This window comes from Phyllostomus discolor, chromosome X, assembly GCF_004126475.2.
Source record: "Phyllostomus discolor isolate MPI-MPIP mPhyDis1 chromosome X, mPhyDis1.pri.v3, whole genome shotgun sequence".
In the NCBI taxonomy this organism is placed as follows: Eukaryota; Metazoa; Chordata; class Mammalia; order Chiroptera; family Phyllostomidae; genus Phyllostomus; species Phyllostomus discolor.
Genome location: NC_050198.1, coordinates 4,731,902 through 4,737,901, shown reverse-complemented (window position 1 = coordinate 4,737,901; position 6,000 = coordinate 4,731,902).

Below are 6,000 nucleotides of genomic sequence, written 5' to 3'. Positions count from 1 at the left end.
GTCTTGTGGTTTAAAGTATTTAAGAAGGGCTAAGTCAGATCCCTCATGGCAAAGCAGTGCCGAAGGAGAAAATCATTGCTACCATGAGCTTTCCATTTTGTTTTTTTTCCTGGCCAAAGGGAAGCAAGGTACAGATCTCTCAACTGGAAAAAAATGCTGAAATTCCATCTACATTTTTAGGGCCATGTTGAGAGTTTATCTCAGCAGGCAAAAATGACCTTTGGGAATATGCACAAGCATGTAGCAGAAAGACTTGGGTTCTAAATGCACTCTCAGCAAAATTAAATGGGTTTGCCATGCTCCAATTCATCGTAGACATGCCCCATGAAGCCGAGAAGTTTCCTATAAATTGCATTTTAGAAACTATTAAGAATGTCAAGTAATAATTTCTAAGGGGAAAAAAATAAGAGTACAAATGAAGTCACTAAAATCAGCTATTAGTCATTAATTTCCTTTTCCTAATGGAGATGAGTGACTCACACCTTTGCTGAATCCCATTTTGGGCAACAATACTTTCTATGCTAATCTGAGAGTTCATCCTTCAAACACAATGCATGGAGACAGTCTTACTTTAGGCCTTAACTGTGATTCACATATGTCTGGTGAGCTTCTATCTATAAACTGGGAAAAGTCAAAAATGCTCTTTGGAATATAAGTCCCTGGTCTGACCCTGTTCACTCATGTCTGAACTATCTGGAAAGATGGGATAACAAGAAAAACTTAGGGACCGATTTTTATGAGAAATTCTACATCTTCAGGTCCAGGCTGCATTGTCCTACAGCTCTGCTGAGGGCTGTAAATGAAGGCTGCCGGGAACATAATGTCACTTTGGCATCTGGTGAGTTCCCAGTTCTGGGCCACTTGGGACGTCAGCGTTCTCCCCGAGGTACTGGCTGTGGTAATGAGCAGCACCGAACAGCGGATACTCTTGAGCTGTTCAAGGATAAGAAGCTGAGAAGACTTCTCATGAGCTGCCAAAAAGGGATTTTGCAAAACTTCCAGTGAAATCTTCCAGAGAGATGTTTTAAATATATCCTTGCCTGGTTAACGAGGAAAGTCCTGGATGGGGGTGCGGTGGGGGATGGAAGCAGGATCTAGTGTCCCGATTCAGCCATTATGTAGCTTTTCGACCTTAGGCAAATTTTCTATGAATGTTTAATTTATTGGCCCTAGTCTTCATTTCATCTTCAACCCACAGGTTTGGAAGGACCTCACTGTGGGCAGAGAGTATTTCCCTGCTCCTTCACTTTGGCTATGTGATTTACTTTGGCCAATGACCTGTGGGTGGAAATAACATTGTTTTAGCTCTAAGTGTAGGTTTTCTACTCATCTAGGTGCTTCCATGTTCCTCCACCACCACCATAAGTACACTCGACTCTAATTGACCCACTTGTTGAAGGAAGATGAGAGTCATTTTGAGCAAACCCAAAGATCTAAAAGGTGAAACAGAACCTTGCTAGCCCTCAAAACCTAGATCAGCAAATGCCCAGAGATGCATTAGCTGAATACATGCTTATTGTAAGCTGCTCAGATTCTATAGTTATTTGTTACGCAGCGATAGCTGATTGATCTATCTTGTCTTTCTGGACTTCAGTTTCCTTATCCTTAAACTGAGTAAGTTTACTATAGAACCTCAGATGTCTTCTAGTTGTAACCTTTTGTTTCTAAAATAAACTTTTGTTCATTTCTATGTAGCTGGATGTTTTTCTTTATCTCTTCTCACACTCCTAAAGCACAATGATTTCGGGAAGTGCTGCTCCTGTGAGTGCACATGCCAATTCTGTATTTCATGACACTCATTGGGCAACAGGAAGTTTTTCAACCATAGCTAAAGATACGCTTGAAATGTGTAGAGATTGACTCTGAGATAAACAGTATACATTTACTTTCTGACCTTCCAAGTAAAAGTTTCAAAAACAGACCCTTGTTCCTTTATTGACTGAAAATGAGTATGTCTCCTGGACAGACAGGTGTGAGAGAAAGAAGGGTCAGCATCTCCTAGACTCCTGGGAAGCATTTATATTTTGGGCTTACAGAATTCCAGCCAAAGGGTTCAATCAAGTTTTCCCTTTGGAGACCAGCGATCATTAGCCTCTTCCCTGATAAGACATGTCTTTAGTCATTTTTTATAACAACTTCTTGACTGTATCGTATCATATGCTCTCTTCACAAAGCAAAATAACAGTATTCAACCTCTTCCAATATAGAAAGTTAACTTTGTCTTTTGATTTTCTTCGTTTTCTTTGCTGCATGGAATGGGTCTACAAAAGCCTATTTCACCACCAGCATTGCCACTATAGGTGGAATGCAAACACAGGGTTGAGCTATCCAGGCTAAAGATTTGGGTCATCAAGATCTATTGAGGAAGAAAAGAAGAAAAGAGGAGGCAAAGAAAGAGACAGGTGTGTGTATTTGTGTGTGCATACAAGTGCATGCATGTGTGTGTATGAGTGGAACAAGATATGGGGTGTGGAAGGCTGAAAATGCCCCCCCAAATACATCAGATCTTAATCTCTGCAACCTTAAATATTACCTTATGTTTTAAAAAAAGGTCTTTGCAGATGTGATTAAGTTAAGGATCTTGAGCTGGAGCGATCATCTGGGATCATCAGGTGGGCCCTAAATGAAATTATATGTATCCTTATAAGAGGAAGGTAGAGTAAAAGTTGACAGATGAAAGAGGAAAACCAGCAGCCACCAGCAGCTGCAAGATGCAAAGAATGGGCCTTCCCTAGAGCCTCCTGAGGGAGCCATGATTTCAGCCCAGGGATACTGTCAAGATGCTTAGCTCAATCACACCTGGAATGATCCTATTTCCATAAAAGGTAAAGCCTCTCTCTCTCTCTCTCTCTCTCTCTCTCTCTCTCTCTCTCTCTCTCTCTCTCTCTCCCCCTTTCCCTCTCTCTCTCCTTCCCTCTCTTTCTCCCTCCCTCTCCGTTTCCCTCTTTGTCTCTCTTCCTCTCTTCTCTGATGCCTAAAACACATGCCAAACTGGGAGATGAAATAATGGTTTCCACTCATTGCAGGTTCCCCAATCTCTAGAAATTATTTTATTCCTCTCCTCTCCTAACACTGTCATATGGAAGACAGAAAATCCTGCACATATTATATTAAATCACATTCAAGTCATATTTTCTAAAATAAATTTGAGAATATAGCCATATATTAATCAACTAGTGGAATTTTTGATGCAAAGATACACTTTCAATTTTTTTTTAAAGAACCATTACCCATGTCCTAGCCTAGAGCCATTCAGGAGATATGGCATGATCTGGCTTTTTCCCACTGTCCCACTGGCTCTGACCATTACCCAGAAGTCAATTCAGTTCCGCATGGTTTGTTCAAGGAAAATTAGAGTTTAGGCTGATCTCCTGTGTCTCCCTCACTGTTGGTGAGCACACGGAGTCTTGAGGCTGTCCCCAAATCTTGCAGTTTGTTCCATAATCTCTCTCCCTCTGCCTCTGAGCACTTCAGAGGAAGGAGGATATCAGCGTCTAATATAACCAGCTACAGTGCTATCGATTTGTTATCTTTGCCCCTTCCGAGCACTCAAAGAACCCCTGGATGCAAAAGAAGTCTTGTCAAGGGTTAGGGAAAAAGCCCTATAAGCCATAAGTTGTCAATAAAATTCTATCGAATCCACTTTCTCATTCTTCTTCGGCTTGTCTTTAAAATCCCCTATTGATTTTTTCCCCAAATTCACAGTGTAACCCAGCTAGGGCTGTTTCTAGTTGTTGGCAGAGACTTCTCAATGAAGTTGCAATTATTTGGTGCTGCTTTTGCAAAGTCAGCAAGTGTATCACACAAAAGGGAAATTCTTCTGGGGAGGGGTGTGTGTGTTTGGTCAAATTAATTTCTCCTGCTCAATTCTTTTTGATTGTGCACCTCCAATTTGATCAGGCACGATACAATTCATTTTTGCTTAAACTGATTATACTTGACTGAAAACAACATACTGAAGGATGCGCGAGGAGAAATTGTTTAAAATTTTAGCAGACTGTCACAGTTTAAATGCAGGATTTCTTTGCCTTATCACCATTGACATTTTGGGCTGGGTAAGTCTCTGTTGTGGGGAGAATGTCTTACATGTCACACACACGGTGTTTAGCAGTACCCCCTGGCTCCTGCTCACTGGGTGTCAGTAGCACTCCCTCCCCCATGTGGGACAACTAAAATTGGACATTGCCCAATGTCTGGGAGGATTGTGACAGTTGAAAACACTAATTTAAACTGTAAACCCATTTGAGAGCAGTCTGAGAAGACTGTACTGAAAAGGTATATTAGAAAGTGGGGTAGCCAGTCTCCAAGATGGCTCCTAACGATCTAGCTTCTTGCCATTCACACCCTTAGGTAGTCCCCCCCCACACGGAATAGAGCTTACCTGAGTAACCAATACGATATTGTCAAACTGACAGACTCTAATTTTTTAAAAGCTAGGTCAAAAGAGACATTGCTGCCTTAGATATCTGCTCTGGGGAAACTCATGCGGACGTTCAGCCAGCCCTGTGGAAAAAGGTTCACATGGCAAGAGCATTATGAGTAAACCTACTTGGAAGGGGCTGGATTCTCCAGCCCCTGTCCAGCCCATCAGATGATTACAACCCAGAACAACACCTTGACTGCAACCGCATGAGAGGCCCCGAGCCTGAATCGTCCAACAAACCACTCCTGAATTTCTAATGTAATATGTTTCTATATTATTGTTTATTGTTGTTTTAAACCTCCAAGTTTTGGCGTAATTTGTTACACAGCGATACACAATAGAGAGAATTTAGAACAAGTATGAATTTCAAGCAAAGAAAACATTTCTCTGCCCAATAGTTTTTTAAGATTTTAAAATTTTTATTCTATTACAGTTGTCCCAATTTATCCAGTTTGCTCCCCACCACCCTGCCCCCTGCTCCCACAGTCAGTCCCCACACTGCTGTCCATGTCGGTGGGTCATTCATACATGCTCTTTAACTAGTTCCTTCCCCACCTTCCCAGCATTATTGCCCTCCCCACCTCTGGTCACGGTCAGTTTGTTCCAGTTTATTTTTAATCAGGGAGGCTGTTTATGGTCTAGTTAGACACAATTTTAGTAGTCGAGTACTATTGATCATATCATAACCAAGAGAAGGATAGAAGCATATCAAAATAATAAAGCTAGAGTTTTTTGTAAGGAAGAAACAGAAAGCCTACTTTAACAGCCTAATTTAGGACAGTGCTTAATTCCTAAAATAATGGAATTAGGCTAATAAATAATTAATGAATGAAAGTATTTTATCTATATAAATTATTTTTAAATTTATATCAATAAATTGAGTTCCACTTAGAAAGTCATTGTAGGACACTAAAATATTAATTTTGCTTAACAATTAAAATAATCAGTTTATTTTGTGACATTATGCTGTCAGGGTTGTGTATCAATTACCCATTGTCACACTAACAGTGCATAACAAACCTGGTTTGTACAGCAACAGATATTTTTCTTTTTCCTTTTTTAAAGATTTTATTTATTTATTTTTAAAGAGAGGGGAGGGAGAAAGAGAGGGAGAAAAACATCAATGTGTGGTTGTCTCTCATGCACTCCCCCACCAGGGACCTGGCCCACAACCCCAGGCATGTGCCCTGACTGAGAATTGAACTGACAACTCTGGTTTGCAGGCCAGCGCTCAATCCACTGAGCCACACCAGCCAGGGCAGATATTGATTTCTTACTAATGCATCCTGAGGCCAGCTACAGTTAGGCTGACCTTAGCTGGGCTTGGCTCCAGGCCGTGGGTTCAGGTCATCCCTGCTTCACATGTTCCTCATCCTCCTTAGGCCAGCGGCTTATTCAAGGCATGCTCTCCCCACACTATGGCAGACATGTAAGAGTGTGGAATGGAAACACATGCTGTCTCTTAAGGCCTAGACTCAGAACCAGCACAGTATTACTTCTGTCCACATTCGATTGGCTAAATCCTGTGGGGAAGGGGAATATACTGTAGCCATGGAGTTGGGGAAAGAGAGGTAAGG